Source organism: Oncorhynchus nerka, linkage group LG10 (genome assembly GCF_034236695.1).
Source record: "Oncorhynchus nerka isolate Pitt River linkage group LG10, Oner_Uvic_2.0, whole genome shotgun sequence".
NCBI lineage: Eukaryota > Metazoa > Chordata > Actinopteri > Salmoniformes > Salmonidae > Oncorhynchus > Oncorhynchus nerka.
Window position 1 is genome coordinate 4,120,434 of NC_088405.1, and position 25,279 is coordinate 4,145,712.

Sequence of the window (25,279 nt, forward strand, 5' to 3'; positions counted from 1 at the left end):
CACTATAACTACATGACTATATTAACTAACCTTGGAGATAACATACTATACACTATAACTACATGACTATATTAACTAACCTTGGAGATAACATACTATACACTATAACTACATGACTATATTAACTAACCTTGGAGATAACATACTATACACTATAACTACATGACTATATTAACTAACCTCCCATGGAGATAACATACTATACACTATAACTACATGACTATATTAACTAACCTCCCATGGAGATAACATACTATACACTATAACTACATGACTATATTACTATAACTACATGACTATATTACTATAACTACATGACTATATTAACTAACCTCCCATGGAGATAACATACTATACACTATAACTACATGACTATATTAACTAACCTCCCATGGAGATAACATACTATACACTATAACTACATGACTATATTAACTAACCATGGAGATAACATACTATACACTATACATACCACTATAACTACATGACTATATTAACTAACCTCCCATGGAGATAACATACTATACACTATAACTACATGACTATATTAACTAACCTCCCATGGAGATAACATACTATACACTATAACTACATGACTATATTAACTAACCTCCCATGGAGATAACATACTATACACTATAACTACATGACTATATTAACTAACCATGGAGATAACATACTATACACTATACATACCACTATAACTACATGACTATATTAACTAACCTCCCATGGAGATAACATACTATACACTATAACTACATGACTATATTATCTAACCTCCCATGGAGATAACATACTATACACTATAACTACATGACTATATTATCTAACCTCCCATGGAGATAACATACTATACACTATAACTACATGACTATATTAACTAACCTTGGAGATAACATACTATACACTATAACTACATGACTATATTAACTAACCTCCCATGGAGATAACATACTATACACTATAACTACATTACTATATTATCTAACCTTGGAGATAACATACTATACACTATAACTACATGACTATATTAACTAACCTTGGAGATAACATACTATACACTATAACTACATTACTATATTAACTAACCTCCCTTGGAGATAACATACTATACACTATAACTACATGACTATATTAACTAACCTCCCATGGAGATAACATACTATACACTATAACTACATGACTATATTAACTAACCTCCCTTGGAGATAACATACTATACACTATAACTACATGACTATATTAACTAACCATGGAGATAACATACTATACACTATACATACCACTATAACTACATGACTATATTAACTAACCTCCCATGGAGATAACATACTATACACTATAACTACATGACTATATTAACTAACCTTGGAGATAACATACTATACACTATACATACCACTATAACTACATGACTATATTAACTAACCTCCCTTGGAGATAACATACTATACACTATAACTACATGACTATATTATCTAACCTCCCATGGAGATAACATACTATACACTATACATACCACTATAACTACATGACTATATTAACTAACCTCCCATGGAGATAACATACTATACACTATAACTACATGACTATATTACTATAACTACATGACTATATTAACTAACCTCCCATGGAGATAACATACTATACACTATAACTACATGACTATATTAACTAACCTCCCATGGAGATAACATACTATACACTATAACTACATGACTATATTAACTAACCTCCCATGGAGATAACATACTATACACTATAACTACATGACTATATTAACTAACCTCCCATGGAGATAACATACTATACACTACAACTACATGACTATATTAACTAACCTCCCATGGAGATAACATACTATACACTATACATACCACTATAACTACATGACTATATTAACTAACCTCCCATGGAGATAACATACTATACACTATAACTACATGACTATATTACTATAACTACATGACTATATTAACTAACCTCCCATGGAGATAACATACTATGCACTATAACTACATGACTATATTATCTAACCTTCCCTGGAGATAACATACTATACACTATAACTACATGACTATATTAACTAACCTTGGAGATAACATACTATACACTATAACTACATGACTATATTAACTAACCTCCCATGGAGATAACATACTATACACTATAACTACATGACTATATTATCTAACCTCCCATGGAGATAACATACTATACACTATAACTACATGACTATATTAACTAACCTACATGAGATAACTTGGAGATAATACTATACACTATAACTACATGACTATATTAACTAACCTCCCATGGAGATAACATACTATACACTATAACTACATGACTATATTAACTAACCTCCCTTGGAGATAACATACTATACACTATAACTACATGACTATATTATCTAACCTCCCATGGAGATAACATACTATACACTATAACTACATGACTATATTAACTAACCTCCCTTGGAGATAACATACTATACACTATAACTACATGACTATATTAACTAACCTCCCATGGAGATAACATACTATACACTATAACTACATGACTATATTAACTAACCTCCCATGGAGATAACATACTATACACTATAACTACATGACTATATTAACTAACCTCCCATGGAGATAACATACTATACACTATAACTACATGACTATAATAACTAACCTTGGAGATAACATACTATACACTATAACTACATGACTATATTAACTAACCATGGAGATAACATACTATACACTATAACTACATGACTATATTAACTAACCTCCCATGGAGATAACATACTATACACTATAACTACATGACTATATTAACTAACCTCCCATGGAGATAACATACTATACACTATACATACCACTATAACTACATGACTATATTAACTAACCTCCCATGGAGATAACATACTATACACTATAACTACATGACTATAATAACTAACCTTGGAGATAACATACTATACACTATAACTACATGACTATATTATCTAACCTCCCATGGAGATAACATACTATACACTATAACTACATGACTATATTATCTAACCTCCCATGGAGATAACATACTATACACTATAACTACATGACTATATTAACTAACCTCCCATGGAGATAACATACTATACACTATACATACCACTATAACTACATGACTATATTATCTAACCTCCCACTGAGATAACATACTATACACTATAACTACATGACTATATTAACTAACCTTGGAGATAACATACTATACACTATAACTACATGACTATATTATCTAACCTCCCATGGAGATAACATACTATACACTATAACTACATGACTATATTACTATAACTACATGACTATATTAACTAACCTTCCATGGAGATAACATACTATACACTATACATACCACTATAACTACATGACTATATTAACTAACCTCCCATGGAGATAACATACTATACACTATAACTACATGACTATAATAACTAACCTTGGAGATAACATACTATACACTATAACTACATGACTATATTATCTAACCTCCCATGGAGATAACATACTATACACTATAACTACATGACTATATTATCTAACCTCCCATGGAGATAACATACTATACACTATAACTACATGACTATATTAACTAACCTCCCATGGAGATAACATACTATACACTATACATACCACTATAACTACATGACTATATTATCTAACCTCCCACTGAGATAACATACTATACACTATAACTACATGACTATATTAACTAACCTTGGAGATAACATACTATACACTATAACTACATGACTATATTATCTAACCTCCCATGGAGATAACATACTATACACTATAACTACATGACTATATTACTATAACTACATGACTATATTAACTAACCTTCCATGGAGATAACATACTATACACTATACATACCACTATAACTACATGACTATATTAACTAACCTCCCATGGAGATAACATACTATACACTATAACTACATGACTATATTAACTAACCTTGGAGATAACATACTATACACTATAACTACATGACTATATTATCTAACCTCCCATGGAGATAACATACTATACACTATAACTACATGACTATATTATCTAACCTCCCATGGAGATAACATACTATACACTATAACTACATGACTATATTAACTAACCTCCCATGGAGATAACATACTATACACTATAACTACATGACTATATTAACTAACCTCCCATGGAGATAACATACTATACACTATACATACCACTATAACTACATGACTATATTACTATAACTACATGACTATATTAACTAACCTCCCATGGAGATAACATACTATACACTATAACTACATGACTATATTACTATAACTACATGACTATATTACTATAACTACATGACTATATTAACTAACCATGGAGATAACATACTATACACTATACATACCACTATAACTACATGACTATATTAACTAACCTCCCATGGAGATAACATACTATACACTATAACTACATGACTATATTATCTAACCTTCCCTGGAGATAACATACTATACACTATAACTACATGACTATATTAACTAACCATGGAGATAACATACTATACACTATACATACCACTATAACTACATGACTATATTAACTAACCTCCCATGGAGATAACATACTACACACTATAACTACATGACTATATTAACTAACCTCCCATGGAGATAACATACTATACACTATAACTACATGACTATATTAACTAACCTTCCACTGTGATGTCCTGGATTGCGAAGCGCAGAATGATGGTCCAGATCATTCCCAGAGTCATCTTAATGTTGCCGTCCACAATCTCTGCAGGAGAAACAGGTCAGTAATGCAGTCGTCACGGAGACGTCCCGGTCTTTCTCAACCAGGCCCCTGTGTTCTCTATTCCTCCATTAAGTTTGTCTTATTGGATGGCCGATATAATATACTGGAATACAAACTACATGCAATGTTAAATGACACACAGAGCACATATTAAACAAATGCTATAGAATACTGTGGTATAAATACTATAGTATACTGCGGTATAAATACTATAGTATACTGTGGTATAAATACTATAGTATACTGTGGTATAAATACTATAGTATACTGTGGTATAAATACTATAGTATACTGTGGTATAAACACTATAGTATACTGTGGTATAAATATTATAGTATACTGTGGTATAAATACTATAGTATACTGTGGAAAATACTATAGTATACTGTGGTGTAAATACTATAGTATACCGTGGTATAAATACTATAGTATACTGTGGTATAAATACTATAGTATACCGTGGTATAAATACTATAGTATACTGTGGTATAAATACTATAGTATACTGTGGTGTAAATACTATAGTATACTGTGGTATAAATACTATAGTATACTGTGGTATAAATACTATAGTATACTGTGGTATAAATACTATAGTATACTGTGGTATAAATACTATAGTATACTGTGGTATAAATACTATAGTATACTGTGGTATAAATACTATAGTATACTGTGGTATAAATACTATAGTATACTGTGTTATAAATACTATAGTATACTGTGGTGTAAATACTATAGTATACTGTGGTATAAATACTATAGTATACTGTGGTGTAAATACTATAGTATACTGTGGTGTAAATACTATAGTATACTGTGTTATAAATACTATAGTATACTGTGGTATAAATACTATAGTATACTGTGGTGTAAATACTATAGTATTAACTGTAGTGTTTTTGCGGACTAAAAAGTAACAAGCACTGAAAATCTTCTTTACACTCTCTTTGGGTAATTCATTCCATCATTTTAAAGTTAACAGCTGGTATTTTGTAAGTTTCAGTATTTTGATATGTTCACACATCTACCAAAACAGACGTTTTATATCCGGGCACAAAATGTATACTATAGTTTTTATACCACAGTATACTATAGTATTTATACCACGGTATACTATAGTATTTATACCACGGTATACTATAGTATTTACACCACAGTATACTATAGTATTTGCTGTAGTATTCAGTAGTACTTACAGTAAACATAGTATAAATAAAAGAAAACTGTAGTATACACTATGGTAATTACTGTCATGTTTTTGCAGATTGTAGTATACTGTAGAATTTACTGTAGTGTTTTTGTGGACTGTAGTAAATTATAATATACCTTCAGCTGTGGTGAAATAGATCTATAATGTACCTTCAGCTGTGGTGAAATAGATCTATAATGTACCTTCAGCTGTGGTGAAATAGATCTATAATACACCTTCAGCTGTGGTGAAATAGATCTATAATACACCTTCAGCTGTGGTGAAATAGATATATAATGTACCTTCAGCTGTGGTGAAATAGAGCTATAATATACCTTCAGCTGTGGTGAAATAGATCTATAATGTACCTTCAGCTGTGGTGAAATAGATCTATAATATACCTTCAGCTGTGGTGAAATAGATCTATAATGTACCTTCAGCTGTGGTGAAATAGAGCTATAATATACCTTCAGCTGTGGTGAAATAGATCTATAATGTACCTTCAGCTGTGGTGAAATAGAGCTATAATGTACCTTCAGCTGTGGTGAAATAGATCTATAATATACCTTCAGCTGTGGTGAAATAGATCTATAATGTACCTTCAGCTGTGGTGAAATAGAGCTATAATATACCTTCAGCTGTGGTGAAATAGATACACCTTCAGCTGTGGTGAAATAGATCTATAATGTACCTTCAGCTGTGGTGAAATAGATACACCTTCAGCTGTGGTGAAATAGATCTATAATGTACCTTCAGCTGTGGTGAAATAGAGCTATAATGTACCTTCAGCTGTAGTGAAATAGATCTATAATATACCTTCAGCTGTGGTGAAATAGATACACCTTCAGCTGTGGTGAAATAGATACACCTTCAGCTGTGGTGAAATAGATCTATAATGTACCTTCAGCTGTGGTGAAATAGAGCTATAATGTACCTTCAGCTGTGGTGAAATAGATCTATAATATACCTTCAGCTGTGGTGAAATAGAGCTATAATGTACCTTCAGCTGTGGTGAAATAGAGCTATAATATACCTTCAGCTGTGGTGAAATAGATCTATAATGTACCTTCAGCTGTGGTGAAATAGATCTATAATATACCTTCAGCTGTGGTGAAATAGATACACCTTCAGCTGTGGTGAAATAGATACACCTTCAGCTGTGGTGAAATAGATCTATAATATACCTTCAGCTGTGGTGAAATAGATCTATAATGTACCTTCAGCTGTGGTGAAATAGATCTATAATGTACCTTCAGCTGTGGTGAAATAGATCTATAATATACCTTCAGCTGTGGTGAAATAGATACACCTTCAGCTGTGGTGAAATAGATCTATAATGTACCTTCAGCTGTGGTGAAATAGATCTATAATATACCTTCAGCTGTGGTGAAATAGAGCTATAATGTACCTTCAGCTGTGGTGAAATAGATCTATAATATACCTTCAGCTGTAGTGAAATAGATACACCTTCAGCTGTGGTGAAATAGATACACCTTCAGCTGTGGTGAAATAGATACACCTTCAGCTGTGGTGAAATAGATCTATAATGTACCTTCAGCTGTGGTGAAATAGATCTATAATGTACCTTCAGCTGTGGTGAAATAGAGCTATAATGTACCTTCAGCTGTGGTGAAATAGATCTATAATATACCTTCAGCTGTAGTGAAATAGATCTATAATATACCTTCAGCTGTGGTGAAATAGATACACCTTCAGCTGTGGTGAAATAGATACACCTTCAGCTGTGGTGAAATAGATCTATAATGTACCTTCAGCTGTGGTGAAATAGATCTATAATGTACCTTCAGCTGTGGTGAAATAGATCTATAATATACCTTCAGCTGTGTTGAAATAGAGCTATAATATACCTTCAGCTGTGGTGAAATAGATCTATAATGTACCTTCAGCTGTGGTGAAATAGAGCTATAATGTACCTTCAGCTGTGGTGAAATAGATCTATAATATACCTTCAGCTGTGGTGAAATAGATCTATAATATACCTTCAGCTGTGGTGAAATAGATACACCTTCAGCTGTGGTGAAATAGATCTATAATGTACCTTCAGCTGTGGTGAAATAGATCTATAATGTACCTTCAGCTGTGGTGAAATAGATCTATAATATACCTTCAGCTGTGGTGAAATAGATCTATAATATACCTTCAGCTGTGGTGAAATAGATCTATAATGTACCTTCAGCTGTGGTGAAATAGAGCTATAGTGTACCTTCAGCTGTGGTGAAATAGATCTATAATATACCTTCAGCTGTGGTGAAATAGATCTATAATGTACCTTCAGCTGTGGTGAAATAGATCTATAATATACCTTCAGCTGTGGTGAAATAGATCTATAATGTACCTTCAGCTGTGGTGAAATAGATCTATAATATACCTTCAGCTGTGGTGAAATAGATCTATAATGTACCTTCAGCTGTGGTGAAATAGATCTATAATACACCTTCAGCTGTGGTGAAATAGATCTATAATGTACCTTCAGCTGTGGTGAAATAGATCTATAATATACCTTCAGCTGTGGTGAAATAGATACACCTTCAGCTGTGGTGAAATAGATCTATAATATACCTTCAGCTGTGGTGAAATAGATCTATAATGTACCTTCAGCTGTGGTGAAATAGATCTATAATATACCTTCAGCTGTGGTGAAATAGATCTATAATATACCTTCAGCTGTGGTGAAATAGATACACCTTCAGCTGTGGTGAAATAGATCTATAATATACCTTCAGCTGTGGTGAAATAGATCTATAATGTACCTTCAGCTGTGGTGAAATAGATCTATAATGTACCTTCAGCTGTGGTGAAATAGATCTATAATATACCTTCAGCTGTGGTGAAATAGATCTATAATGTACCTTCAGCTGTGGTGAAATAGATCTATAATATACCTTCAGCTGTGGTGAAATAGATCTATAATGTACCTTCAGCTGTGGTGAAATAGATCTATAATATACCTTCAGCTGTGGTGAAATAGATCTATAATGTACCTTCAGCTGTGGTGAAATAGATCTATAATGTACCTTCAGCTGTGGTGAAATAGAGCTATAATATACCTTCAGCTGTGGTAAAATAGATACACCTTCAGCTGTGGTGAAATAGATCTATAATATACCTTCAGCTGTGGTGAAATAGAGCTATAATGTACCTTCAGCTGTGGTGAAATAGATCTATAACATACCTTCAGCTGTGGTGAAATAGAGCTATAATGTACCTTCAGCTGTGGTGAAATAGAGCTATAATATACCTTCAACTGTGGTGAAATAGATCAATAATGTACCTTCAGCTGTGGTGAAATAGATCTATAATGTACCTTCAGCTATGGTGAAATAGATCTATAATATACCTTCAGCTGTGGTGAAATAGAGCTATAATATACCTTCAGCTGTGGTGAAATAGAGCTATAATGTACCTTCAGCTGTGGTGAAATAGAGCTATAATGTACCTTCAGCTGTGGTGAAATAGATCTATAATGTACCTTCAGCTGTGGTGAAATAGATCTATAATATACCTTCAGCTGTGGTGAAATAGAGCTATAATGTACCTTCAGCTATGGTGAAATAGATCTATAATATACCTTCAGCTGTGGTGAAATAGATCTATAATGTACCTTCAGCTGTGGTGAAATAGAGCTATAATGTACCTTCAGCTGTGGTGAAATAGATATATAATACACCTTCAGCTGTGGTGAAATAGATACACCTTCAGCTGTGGTGAAATAGATATATAATACACCTTCAGCTGTGGTGAAATAGATACACCTTCAGCTGTGGTGAAATAGAGCTATAATGTACCTTCAGCTGTGGTGAAATAGATACACCTTCAGCTGTGGTGAAATAGATCTATAATGTACCTTCAGCTGTGGTGAAATAGAGCTATAATATACCTTCAGCTCCAATGGAGACCAGCTTGACTCCTTTGCTGGTGATGTAATCCAGAGCCTTGTTGACGTTGGCTATCTTGTGGAAGCGCATTTTCCCTCTGTCTGGTTTGGGAAGTCTTTCACCTGAGGAAGAGGAGACATGTGAAGTCATTCACCTGAGGAAGAGGAGACGTGCGGCTGTATTGACGTATCGGGCACACCTTTCAGAATAACTACCACACACACACACACACACACACACACACACACACACACACACACACACACGCAGACACACACACACACACACACACACACACACACACACACACACACACACACACACACACACACACACACACACACACACACACACACACACACACACACACACACAGAGAGAGACGATGTACCAGAAATGACTTCCAGCAGCAGCATGAGTTTCAGTCCGTTCCTGAAGTCCTCCTCGATGTTCTCAATCCCAGTCCCAGCCTTCCTCAGGTGAGAGTTGCACCAGGCTGTGAAAGTCTGAGCACAACAGACGTACGGCTCAACAACGAGTCCAATCAACACAGGTTAGTCCTTGTGTCTGACTCTTTCACGTGTCTTTGGCGTTTTCTCTGTAAACAAAACGATCTCCGTCAACACTTTACCGTGTCCAGGACACTGGGAAGGGCCTCGGTTGAACAAGGGGACCCTCTGCACACATCAACAACTGACACCCACGAAGCATCGTTACCCATCGCACCACAAAAAAATCCCGCGGCCCTTGCCGAGCAAAAGGGAACAAGTGCTTCTAGGTCTCAGAGCGAGTGACGTCACCCGATTGAAACGCTGTTAGCGAGCACCACCGCTAACTAAGCTAGCCGTTTCACATCGGTTACACACAGACAGCTGGCCTCTCGTTCAGACCCATGAATCGGTGGTCAGAGAGCATTATTGGGGTACCATTTACCAGACAACAGACATGGCACGGAGGGATGGCTTTGAGCTCTGGGAAGAAAAGTGCTTGGGGGTTATCTTTATCCATCCTCTGTATAAAGATGTGTTTTCCTGTTATAACCTGTAGTTATAACCTGTAGTTATAGAGAGGGTAGAGAGAGCAGTGTTTTCCTGTTATAACATGTAGTTATAACCTGTAGTTATAACCTGTAGTTATAACCTGTAGTTATCATAGAGAGGGTAGAGAGCAGTGTTTTCCTGTTATAACCTGTAGTTATAACCTATAGTTATAACCTGCAGTTATAACCTATAGTTATAACCTGTAGTTATAACCTGCAGTTATAACCTATAGTTATCATAGGGAGGGTAGAGAGCAGTGTTTTCCTGTTATAACCTGTAGTTATAACCTGTAGTTATAACCTATAGTTATAACCTGTAGTTATAACCTGCAGTTATAACCTATAGTTATCATAGGGAGGGTAGAGAGCAGTGTTTTCCTGTTATAACCTGTAGTTATAACCTGTAGTTATAACCTGCAGTTATAGAGAGGGTAGAGAGCAGTGTTTTCCTGTTATAACCTGTAGTTATAACCTATAGTTATCATAGGGAGGGTAGAGAGAGCAGTTTTTTCCTGTTATAACCTGTAGTTATAACCTTTAGTTATAACCTATAGTTATCATAGGGAGGGTAGAGAGAGCAGTTTTTTCCTGTTATAACCTGTAGTTATAACCTGTAGTTATCATAGAGAGGGTAGAGAGCAGTGTTTTCCTGTTATAACCTGTAGTTATAACCTATAGTTATAACCTGTAGTTATAACCTGTAGTTATAGAGAGGGTAGAGAGAGCAGTGTTTTCCTGTTATAACATGTAGTTATAACCTGTAGTTATAACCTGTAGTTATAACCTGTAGTTATCATAGAGAGGGTAGAGAGCAGTGTATTCCTGTTATAACCTGTAGTTATAACCTATAGTTATAACCTGCAGTTATAACCTATAGTTATAACCTGTAGTTATAACCTGCAGTTATAACCTATAGTTATCATAGGGAGGGTAGAGAGCAGTGTTTTCCTGTTATAACCTGTAGTTATAACCTGTAGTTATAACCTATAGTTATCATAGAGAGGGTAGAGAGCAGTGTTTTCCTGTTATAACCTGTAGTTATAACCTATAGTTATAACCTGCAGTTATAGAGAGGGTAGAGAGCAGTGTTTTCCTGTTATAACCTGTAGTTATAACCTATAGTTATAACCTGTAGTTATAACCTGTAGTTATAGAGAGGGTAGAGAGAGCAGTGTTTTCCTGTTATAACATGTAGTTATAACCTGTAGTTATAACCTGTAGTTATAACCTGTAGTTATCATAGAGAGGGTAGAGAGCAGTGTATTCCTGTTATAACCTGTAGTTATAACCTATAGTTATAACCTGCAGTTATAACCTATAGTTATAACCTGTAGTTATAACCTGCAGTTATAACCTATAGTTATCATAGGGAGGGTAGAGAGCAGTGTTTTCCTGTTATAACCTGTAGTTATAACCTGTAGTTATAACCTATAGTTATCATAGAGAGGGTAGAGAGCAGTGTTTTCCTGTTATAACCTGTAGTTATAACCTATAGTTATAACCTGCAGTTATAGAGAGGGTAGAGAGCAGTTTTTTCCTGTTATAACCTGTAGTTATAACCTTTAGTTATAACCTTTAGTTATAACCTATAGTTATCATAGGGAGGGTAGAGAGAGCAGTGTTTTCCTGTTATAACCTGTAGTTATAACCTGTAGTTATAACCTATAGTTATAACCTGTAGTTATAACCTGTAGTTATAGCCTGTAGTTATAGAGAGGGTAGAGAGAGCAGTGTTTTCCTGTTATAACATGTAGTTATAACCTGTAGTTATAACCTGTAGTTATAGAGAGGGTAGAGAGAGCAGTGTTTTCCTGTTATAACATGTAGTTATAACCTGTAGTTATAACCTGTAGTTATAACCTGTAGTTATCATAGAGAGGGTAGAGAGCAGTGTTTTCCTGTTATAACCTGTAGTTATAACCTATAGTTATAACCTGCAGTTATAACCTATAGTTATAACCTCTAGTTATAACCTGCAGTTATAACCTATAGTTATCATAGGGAGGGTAGAGAGCAGTGTTTTCCTGTTATAACCTGTAGTTATAACCTGCAGTTATAACCTATAGTTATAACCTCTAGTTATAACCTGCAGTTATAACCTATAGTTATCATAGGGAGGGTAGAGAGCAGTGTTTTCCTGTTATAACCTGCAGTTATAACCTGTAGTTATAACCTGTAGTTATAACATGCAGTTATAGAGAGGGTAGAGAGCAGTGTTTTCCTGTTATAACCTGTAGTTATAACCTTTAGTTATAACCTATAGTTATCATAGGGAGGGTAGAGAGAGCAGTTTTTTCCTGTTATAACCTGTAGTTATAATAGTTATAACCTTTAGTTATAACCTATAGTTATCATAGGGAGGGTAGAGAGAGCAGTTTTTTCCTGTTATAACCTGTAGTTATAACCTGTAGTTATAACCTTTAGTTATAACCTATAGTTATCATAGGGAGGGTAGAGAGAGCAGTGTTTTCCTGTTATAACCTGTAGTTATAACCTGTAGTTATAATCTGTAGTGATAACCTGTAGTTATAACCTATAGTTATAACCTGTAGTTATAACCTGTAGTTATAGCCTGTAGTTATAGAGAGGGTAGAGAGAGCAGTGATTTCCTGTTATAACATGTAGTTATAACCTATAGTTATAACCTGTAGTTATAACCTGTAGTTATAGCCTGTAGTTATAGAGAGGGTAGAGAGAGCAGTGTTTTCCTGTTATAACATGTAGTTATAACCTGTAGTTATAACCTGTAGTTATAACCTGTAGTTATAGAGAGGGTAGAGAGAGCAGTGTTTTCCTGTTATAACATGTAGTTATAACCTGTAGTTATAACCTGTAGTTATAACCTGTAGTTATCATAGAGAGGGTAGAGAGCAGTGTATTCCTGTTATAACCTGTAGTTATAACCTATAGTTATAACCTGCAGTTATAACCTATAGTTATAACCTGTAGTTATAACCTGCAGTTATAACCTATAGTTATCATAGGGAGGGTAGAGAGCAGTGTTTTCCTGTTATAACCTGTAGTTATAACCTGTAGTTATAACCTATAGTTATCATAGAGAGGGTAGAGAGCAGTGTTTTCCTGTTATAACCTGTAGTTATAACCTATAGTTATAACCTGCAGTTATAGAGAGGGTAGAGAGCAGTGTTTTCCTGTTATAACCTGTAGTTATAACCTATAGTTATAACCTGTAGTTATAACCTGTAGTTATAGAGAGGGTAGAGAGAGCAGTGTATTCCTTTTCTATAGTTATAACCTGCAGTTATAACCTATAGTTATAACCTGTAGTTATAACCTGCTGTTATAACATGTAGTTATAACCTGTAGTTATAACCTGTAGTTATAACCTATAGTTATCATAGAGAGGGTAGAGAGCAGTGTTTTCCTGTTATAACCTATAGTTATAACCTGTAGTTATAACCTGCAGTTATAACCTATAGTTATCATAGGGAGGGTAGAGAGCAGTGTTTTCCTGTTATAACCTGTAGTTATAACCTGTAGTTATAACCTAGTTATCATAGAGAGGGTAGAGAGCAGTGTTTTCCTTTTAACCTGTAGTTATAACCAGTTATAGAGAGGGTAGAGAGCAGTTTTTTCCTGTTATAACCTTAGTTATAACCTTTAGTTATAACCTTTAGTTATAACCTATAGTTATCATAGGGAGGGTAGAGAGAGCAGTGTTTTCCTGTTATAACCTGTAGTTATAACCTGTAGTTATAACCTATAGTTATAACCTGTAGTTATAACCTGTAGTTATAGCCTGTAGTTATAGAGAGGGTAGAGAGAGCAGTGTTTTCCTGTTATAACATGTAGTTATAACCTGTAGTTATAACCTGTAGTTATAACCTGTAGTTATAGAGAGGGTAGAGAGAGCAGTGTTTTCCTGTTATAACATGTAGTTATAACCTGTAGTTATAACCTGTAGTTATAACCTGTAGTTATCATAGAGAGGGTAGAGAGCAGTGTTTTCCTGTTATAACCTGTAGTTATAACCTATAGTTATAACCTGCAGTTATAACCTATAGTTATAACCTCTAGTTATAACCTGCAGTTATAACCTATAGTTATCATAGGGAGGGTAGAGAGCAGTGTTTTCCTGTTATAACCTATAGTTATAACCTGCAGTTATAACCTATAGTTATAACCTCTAGTTATAACCTGCAGTTATAACCTATAGTTATCATAGGGAGGGTAGAGAGCAGTGTTTTCCTGTTATAACCTGCAGTTATAACCTGTAGTTATAACCTGTAGTTATAACATGCAGTTATAGAGAGGGTAGAGAGCAGTGTTTTCCTGTTATAACCTGTAGTTATAACCTTTAGTTATAACCTATAGTTATCATAGGGAGGGTAGAGAGAGCAGTTTTTTCCTGTTATAACCTGTAGTTATAACCTTTAGTTATAACCTATAGTTATCATAGGGAGGGTAGAGAGAGCAGTTTTTTCCTGTTATAACCTGTAGTTATAACCTGTAGTTATAACCTTTAGTTATAACCTATAGTTATCATAGGGAGGGTAGAGAGAGCAGTGTTTTCCTGTTATAACCTGTAGTTATAACCTGTAGTTATAATCTGTAGTGATAACCTGTAGTTATAACCTATAGTTATAACCTGTAGTTATAACCTGTAGTTATAGCCTGTAGTTATAGAGAGGGTAGAGAGAGCAGTGATTTCCTGTTATAACATGTAGTTATAACCTATAGTTATAACCTGTAGTTATAACCTGTAGTTATAGCCTGTAGTTATAGAGAGGGTAGAGAGAGCAGTGTTTTCCTGTTATAACATGTAGTTATAACCTGTAGTTATAACCTGTAGTTATAACCTGTAGTTATAGCCTGTAGTTATAGAGAGGGTAGAGAGAGCAGTGTTTTCCTGTTATAACCTAGAGTTATAACCTGTAGTTATAGAGAGGGTAGAGAGAGCAGTGTTTTCCTGTTATAACCTAGAGTTATAACCTGTAGTTATAACCTGTAGTCATAGAGAGGGTAGAGAGCAGTGTTTTCCTGTTATAACCTGTAGTTATAGCCTGTAGTTATAACCTGTAGTCATATAGAGGGCATGAGGCTGCTTTTGGACCCTCCTCCAGACAAGGTCTGTTCTCCCCTCTGGCATGTCTCCCTCTCTGCCTGTGTCCTCAGCACAGTGTAATTCACAAGGTCTGTTCTCCCCTCTGGCATGTCTCCCTCTCTGCCTGTGTCCTCAGCACAGTGTAATTCACAAGGTCTGTTCTCCCCTCAGGCATGTCTCCCTCTCTGCCTGTGTCCTCAGCACAGTGTAATTCACAAGGTGGTTGGATTTCAGCGCTGGCTGTAATTTATGAGTGTGACTGAAGTTGTCACGGTTGTCATTGAAGGAACAAAGGTCCCCCTGGTTTGATGCGACGTACTCTTGTGTGTGGTTGTTGAGATAAATCAATCTGTTGACCCAGCTGGGGGATAAAAAGCAAAGAATCGTCCTTCAACGTTTACGTGGTGGGACAGAACACATGGTTGTGAATGAGAACAAGTCCATGCTAGGTAAAAGCTCCGCCTTATCTCAGTTCACTGGTCACGATGGCAACACCCATCCGTAGCACGCGCTCCAAAAAATAAATACAAAATAAAATAAAAAGATGGTACAGAACACATGGTTGTGAATGAGAACGCTGTACTGACAACAGGGTTTTGTTTCCTGATTGTCAGAGCCTTTACAGTACGATGCAGCTATCATCATAGAACAGGAGCATTATAAACCCTTATGTTTATTTTTTTTATTTAACGAGGCAAGTCAGTATAAGAACAAATGATAATTTACAATGACGGCCTTCCGGGGAACAATGGGTTAACTGCCTTGTTCAGGGGAACAGTGGGTTAACTGCCTTGTTCAGGGGAACAGTGGGTTAACTGCCTTGTTCAGGGGAACAGTGGGTTAACTGCCTTGTTCAGGGGAACAGTGGGTTAACTGCCTTGTTCAGGGGAACAGTGGGTTAACTGCCTTGTTCAGGGGAACAGTGGGTTAACTGCCTTGTTCAGGGGAACAGTGGGTTAACTGCCTTGTTCAGGGGAACAGTGGGTTGACTGCCTTGTTCAGGGGAACAGTGGGTTAACTGCCTTGTTCAGGGGAACAGTGGGTTGACTGCCTTGTTCAGGGGAACAGTGGGTTAACTGCCTTGTTCAGGGGAACAGTGGGTTAACTGCCTTGTTCAGGGGAACAGTGGGTTAACTGCCTTGTTCAGGGGAACAGTGGGTTAACTGCCTTGTTCAGGGGAACGGTGGGTTAACTGCCTCGTTCAGGGGAACAGTGGGTTAACTGCCTTGTTCAGGGGAACAGTGGGTTAACTGCCATGTTCAGGGAACAGTGGGTTAACTGCCTTGTTCAGGGGAACGGTGGGTTAACTGCCTTGTTCAGGGAACAGTGGGTTAACTGCCTTGTTCAGGGAACAGTGGGTTGACTGCCTTGTTCAGGGGAACAGTGGGTTAACTGCCTTGTTCAGGGAACAGTGGGTTAACTGCCTTGTTCAGGGAACAGTGGGTTGACTGCCTTGTTCAGGGAACAGTGGGTTAACTGCCTTGTTCAGGGAACAGTGGGTTAACTGCCTTGTTCAGGGGAACAGTGGGTTAACTGCCTTGTTCAGGGGAACGGTGGGTTAACTGCCTCGTTCAGGGGAACAGTGGGTTAACTGCCTTGTTCAGGGGAACGGTGGGTTAACTGCCATGTTCAGGGGAACAGTGGGTTAACTGCCTTGTTCAGGGGAACGGTGGGTTAACTGCCTTGTTCAGGGGAACAGTGGGTTAACTGCCTTGTTCAGGGGAACAGTGGGTTGACTGCCTTGTTCAGGGAACAGTGGGTTAACTGCCTTGTTCAGGGAACACTGGGTTAACTGCCTTGTTCAGGGGAACAGTGGGTTGACTGCCTTGTTCAGGGAACGGTGGGTTAACTGCCTTGTTCAGGGGAACAGTGGGTTAACTGCCTTGTTCAGGGGAACAGTGGGTTAACTGCCTTGTTCAGGGGAACAGTGGGTTAACTGCCTTGTTCAGGGGAACAGTAGGTTAACTGCCTTGTTCAGGGGAACAGTGGGTTGACTGCCTTGTTCAGGGGAACGGTGGGTTAACTGCCTTGTTCAGGGGAACAGTGGGTTGACTGCCTTGTTCAGGGGAACGGTGGGTTAACTGCCTTGTTCAGGGGAACAGTGGGTTAACTGCCTTGTTCAGGGGAACAGTGGGTTAACTGCCTTGTTCAGGGGAACGGTGGGTTAACTGCCTTGTTCAGTGGCAGAATGACAGATTTTCGATCCAGCAACCTTTCGGTTACAGGCCCCACCACTAGGCTACCTGCCGTCCCTACACTCTAACCACTAGGCTACCTGCCGTCCCTACACTCTAACCACTAGGCTACCTGCCGTCCCTACACTCTAACCACTAGGCTACCTGCCGTCCCAACACTCTAACCACTAGGCTACCTGCCGTCCCAACACTCTAACCACTAGGCTACCTGCCGTCCCAACACTCTAACCACTAGGTTACCTGCCGTCCCTCCACTCTAACCACTAGGCTACCTGCCGTCCCAACACTCTAACCACTAGGCTACCTGCCGTCCCAACACTCTAACCACTAGGCTACCTGCCGCCCCTACACTCTAACCACTAGGCTACCTGCCGTCCCAACACTCTAACCACTAGGCTACCTGCCGTCCCTACACTCTAACCACTAGGCTACCTGCCGTCCCTCCACTCTAACCACTAGGCTACCTGCCGCCCCAACACTCTAACCACTAGGCTACCTGCCGTCCCTACACTCTAACCACTAGGCTACCTGCCGTCCCTACACTCTAACCACCTAGGCTACCCTGCCGCCTCTACACTCTAACCACTAGGCTACCTGCCGTCCCTCCACTCTAACCACTAGGCTACCTGCCGTCCCAACACTCTAACCACTAGGCTACCTGCCGTCCCTCCACTCTAACCACTAGGCTACCTGCCGCCCCAACACTCTAACCACTAGGCTACCTGCCGTCCCTACACTCTAACCACTAGGCTACCTGCCGTCCCAACACTCTAACCACTAGGTTACCTGCCGTCCCTCCACTCTAACCACTAGGCTACCTGCCGTCCCAACACTCTAACCACTAGGCTACCTGCCGTCCCAACACTCTAACCACTAGGCTACCTGCCGCCCCTACACTCTAACCACTAGGCTACCTGCCGTCCCAACACTCTAACCACTAGGCTACCTGCCGTCCCTACACTCTAACCACTAGGCTACCTGCCGTCCCTCCACTCTAACCACTAGGCTACCTGCCGCCCCAACACTCTAACCACTAGGCTACCTGCCGTCCCTACACTCTAACCACTAGGCTACCTGCCGTCCCTACACTCTAACCACCTAGGCTACCCTGCCGCCTCTACACTCTAACCACTAGGCTACCTGCCGTCCCTCCACTCTAACCACTAGGCTACCTGCCGTCCCAACACTCTAACCACTAGGCTACCTGCCGTCCCTCCACTCTAACCACTAGGCTACCTGCCGCCCCAACACTCTAACCACTAGGCTACCTGCCGTCCCTACACTCTAACCACTAGGCTACCTGCCGTCCCTACACTCTAACCACTAGGCTACCTGCCTTCCCAACACTCTAACCACTAGGCTACCTGCCGTCCCAACACTCTAACCACTAGGCTACCTGCCGTCCCTCCACTCTAACCACTAGGCTACCTGCCGTCCCTCCACTCTAACCACTAGGCTACCTGCCGTCCCAACACTCTAACCACTAGGCTACCTGCCGTCCCTCCACTCTAACCACTAGGCTACCTGCCGTCCCTACACTCTAACCACTAGGCTACCTGCCTCCCCTACACTCTAACCACTAGTCTACCTGCCGCCCCTCCACTCTAACCACTAGGTTACCTGCCGCCCCTCCACTCTAACCACTAGGCTACCTGCCGCCCCAACACTCTAACCACTAGGCTACCTGCCGTCCCTACACTCTAACCACTAGGCTACCTGCCGTCCCTACACTCTAACCACCTAGGCTACCCTGCCGCCTCTACACTCTAACCACTAGGCTACCTGCCGTCCCTCCACTCTAACCACTAGGCTACCTGCCGTCCCAACACTCTAACCACTAGGCTACCTGCCATCCCTCCACTCTAACCACTAGGCTACCTGCCGCCCCAACACTCTAACCACTAGGCTACCTGCCGTCCCTACACTCTAACCACTAGGCTACCTGCCGTCCCTACACTCTAACCACTAGGCTACCTGCCGTCCCAACACTCTAACCACTAGGCTACCTGCCGTCCCAACACTCTAACCACTAGGCTACCTGCCGTCCCTCCACTCTAACCACTAGGCTACCTGCCGTCCCTCCACTCTAACCACTAGGCTACCTGCCGTCCCAACACTCTAACCACTAGGCTACCTGCCGTCCCTCCACTCTAACCACTAGGCTACCTGCCGTCCCTACACTCTAACCACTAGGCTACCTGCCATCACCTACACTCTAACCACTAGTCTACCTGCCGCCCCTCCACTCTAACCACTAGGTTACCTGCCGCCCCTCCACTCTAACCACTAGGCTACCTACCGCCCCTACACTCTAACCACTAGGCTACCTGCCGTCCCTCCACTCTAACCACTAGGCTACCTGCCGTCCCTACACTCTAACCACTAGGCTACCTGCCGTCCCTCCACTCTAACCACTAGGCTACCTGCCGTCCCAACACTCTAACCACTAGGCTACCTGCCGTCCCTACACTCTAACCATTAGGCTACCTGCCGTCCCAACACTCTAACCACTAGGCTACCTGCCGTCCCTCCACTCTAACCACTAGGCTACCTGCCGTCCCAACACTCTAACCACTAGGCTACCTGCCGCCCCTACACTCTAACCACTAGGCTACCTGCCGTCCCAACACTAACCACTAGGCTACCTGCCGTCCCTCCACTCTAACCACTAGGCTACCTGCCGTCCCTCCACTCTAACCACTAGGCTACCTGCCGCCCCTCCACTCTAACCACTAGGCTACCTGCCGCCCCTCCACTCTAACCACTAGGCTACCTGCCGCCCCTCCACTCTAACCACTAGGCTACCTGCCGCCCCTCCACTCTAACCACTAGGCTACCTGCCGTCCCTCCACTCTAACCACTAGGCTACCTGCCGTCCCTCCACTCTAACCACTAGGCTACCTGCCGTCCCTCCACTCTAACCACTAGGCTACCTGCCATCACCTACACTCTAACCACTAGTCTACCTGCCGCCCCTCCACTCTAACCACTAGGTTACCTGCCGCCCCTCCACTCTAACCACTAGGCTACCTACCGCCCCTACACTCTAACCACTAGGCTACCTGCCGTCCCTCCACTCTAACCACTAGGCTACCTGCCGTCCCTACACTCTAACCACTAGGCTACCTGCCGTCCCTCCACTCTAACCACTAGGCTACCTGCCGTCCCAACACTCTAACCACTAGGCTACCTGCCGTCCCTACACTCTAACCATTAGGCTACCTGCCGTCCCAACACTCTAACCACTAGGCTACCTGCCGTCCCTCCACTCTAACCACTAGGCTACCTGCCGTCCCAACACTCTAACCACTAGGCTACCTGCCGCCCCTACACTCTAACCACTAGGCTACCTGCCGTCCCAACACTAACCACTAGGCTACCTGCCGTCCCTCCACTCTAACCACTAGGCTACCTGCCGTCCCTCCACTCTAACCACTAGGCTACCTGCCGCCCCTCCACTCTAACCACTAGGCTACCTGCCGCCCCTCCACTCTAACCACTAGGCTACCTGCCGCCCCTCCACTCTAACCACTAGGCTACCTGCCGCCCCTCCACTCTAACCACTAGGCTACCTGCCGTCCCTCCACTCTAACCACTAGGCTACCTGCCGTCCCTCCACTCTAACCACTAGGCTACCTGCCGTCCCATATGTTTCCTAGTACAAGGGAAACTAGCAACAGTAAATACCTACTCAGTACTGGGATAGTCTGATTAAGAGTCTATTGACGCACCAGTGTGTAAAAAAGAAAAGACAATCCCTGTCACGTTGGTATGAAGAGATTCGGGAGACAGGCGCAGGAATGCGTAATATGTTTTTTTTTTTATAAAGACACGGTGGGACGAAGACCAAACAGACACGTAAAACAAAACACACGGTAGAAATCCCAAAACAAAAGAGCGAGGAATAAATAACACACGATGATTAACACTACGGGACGAGATCATATGTCCACAAGGGCACGAAAGCCCAAAAACACACAGCACAGGTACTCACACGCACCAACGGACATTGGAACAAATAATGGACAGACAAGGGAAACCAAAGGACTTATACAAGTACTAATCAGTGGGAATAGGGGACAGGTGTGCGTAATGAAAGTTCCGGATTGATCCGTGACAATCCCCATCAAAATCCATCAGTAACCTGGTAGGCTAGTTGAGAACAAGTTCTCATTTGCAACTGCGACCTGGTCAAGATGAAACAAAGCAGTTTGACACATACAACACAGAGTTACACATGGAGTAAAACAAACATACAGTCAATAATACAGTAGAAAAATCTATATACAGCGTGTGCAAATGAGGTAGGATAAGAGAGGTAAGGCAATAAATAGGCTCATGGTGGCGAAGTAATTACAATATAGCAATTAAAACACTGGAATGGTAGAATGTGCAGAAGCTGAATGTGCAAGTAGAGATACCGAGGTGCCTTATACAAGAACTGGGTTGCTTTCACAGTATTGCTTCGGGGTCATTGTCCATCTGCACTGTGAAGCGCCGTCCAATGAGTTTTGAAGCATTTGGCTGAATCTGAGCAGATAATAACATTAACACTTCAGAATTCATAGTGCTGTTTTTTTTATCAGCAGTCACTAAATACAAGGGAACCAGTTCCATCGGCAGCCTTACGTTCCCACGCCATAACACCACCTCCTCCATGCTTCACAGATGAGGTGTTATGCTTTCTCTAAATACAAGGGAACCAGTTCCATCGGCAGCCGTACGTTCCCACGCCATAACACCACCTCCTCCATGCTTCACAGATGAGGTGTTATGCTTTCTCTAAATACAAGGGAACCAGTTCCATCGGCAGCCTTACGTTCCCACGCCATAACACCACCTCCTCCATGCTTCACAGATGAGGTGTTATGCTTTCTATAAATACAAGGGAACCAGTTCCATCGGCAGCCGTACGTTCCCACGCCATAACACCACCTCCTCCATGCTTCACAGATGAGGTGTTATGCTTTCTCTAAATACAAGGGAACCAGTTCCATCGGCAGCCGTACGTTCCCACGCCATAACACCACCTCCTCCATGCTTCACAGATGAGGTGTTATGCTTTCTCTAAATACAAGGGAACCAGTTCCATCGGCAGCCGTACGTTCCCACGCCATAACACCACCTCCTCCATGCTTCACAGATGAGGTATTATGCTTTCTCTAAATACAAGGGAACCAGTTCCATCGTCAGCTGTACGTTCCCACGCCATAACACCACCTCCTCCATGCTTCACAGATGAGGTGTTATGCTTTCTCTAAATACAAGGGAACCAGTTCCATCGGCAGCCTTACGTTCCCACGCCATAACACCACCTCCTCCATGCTTCACAGATGAGGTGTTATGCTTTCTATAAATACAAGGGAACCAGTTCCATCGGCAGCCGTACGTTCCCACGCCATAACACCACCTCCTCCATGCTTCACAGATGAGGTGTTATGCTTTCTCTAAATACAAGGGAACCAGTTCCATCGGCAGCCGTACGTTCCCACGCCATAACACCACCTCCTCCATGCTTCACAGATGAGGTGTTATGCTTTCTCTAAATACAAGGGAACCAGTTCCATCGGCAGCCGTACGTTCCCACGCCATAACACCACCTCCTCCATGCTGCACAGATGAGGTGTTATGCTTTCTCTAAATACAAGGGAACCAGTTCCATCGTCAGCTGTACGTTCCCACGCCATAACACCACCTCCTCCATGCTTCACAGATGAGGTGTTATGCTTTCTCTAAATACAAGGGAACCAGTTCCATCGTCAGCTGTACGTTCCCACGCCATAACACCACCTCCTTCATGCTTCACAGGTGAGGTGTTATGCTTTCACTAAATACAAGGGAACCAGTTCCATCGGCAGCCGTACGTTCCCACGCCATAACACCACCTCCTCCATGCTTCACAGGTGTTAGTTATGCTTCTCCATTCTCTTCTCTTCCCATCGTTCTGGTACAAGTTGATCTTTGTCTCATCTCTCATCCGGATGTTGTTCCAGAACTGTACAGGCTTTTGAAATGATTTTTCACATGTTTTTATGGCAAACTCTAATGTGGTCTTCCTGTTTTTGAGGTTTGCAGTCTTGTGATAAACCCTCTGTATTTACTCTGGTGAAGTCTTCTCTTGGTTGTTGACTTTGACACAGATACGTCTGCCTCCTGGAGGCTGTTCTTGATCTGGCCGACTGTTGTGAAAAGGGGTTTTTCTTCTCCATGGAAAGAATGATTCTGTCATTCACCACAGTTGTTTTCTGTTGTTCTTCTGGGCCTTTTAGTTCCTGAGCTCACCAGTGTGTTCTTTCTGTTTATTAAAGAATGTACCAAATAGTTGATTTGGACCTCATGTTTTTGCTGTCTCTCTGAGGGGTTTGTTTTTGATTTTTCAGCCCAGTAATGTCTTGCTTCACTGGCAGTGACGGCTCTCTGGACTTCATATTGAGGGTTAAAACAGTAACAGATTCCCAATGCAAATGTCACGCTTGACCTTTTATCTGCTTACTTGTAAATGAACTAATGAGGGAATAACACACCTGGCCATGGAATACCTGAGCAGGCAATTGTCCAATTACTTTTGGGCCCTTTAAAAAGGGGGGGGACATATTAAATGTGATGTAATTCCTACAACCTTTCACCCGATTTGGATGTAAATACCCTCAAATTCAAGCTAAAAGCACTTTCTGCTCATATACATGATTCAATGGCAACTCCAATATGCGGTGGTAGACAGCTATAATTATAATAACTGGGTCAATGTCCAAATATTTATGGACAGCTGGACAACACCATATTGGACAGCTGGACAACACCATATTGGACAGCTGGACAACACCATATTGGACAACACCATATTGGACAGCTGGACAACACCATATTGGACAACTGGACAACACCATATTGGACATCTGGACAACACCATATTGGACAGCTGGACAACACCATATTGGACAACACCATATTGGACAGCTGGACAACACCATATTGGACAACTGGACAACACCATATTGGACAACTGGACAACACCATATTGGACAGCTGGACAACA

At 40.6% G+C, this 25,279-nt stretch overlaps 1 pseudogene; it reads right to left on the reverse strand.

The window, feature by feature from the left end:
* LOC115120004 (alpha-actinin-2-like) overlaps positions 1 to 25,279 on the reverse strand; it is a 111,926-nt pseudogene that overhangs the window by 76,728 nt on the left and 9,919 nt on the right.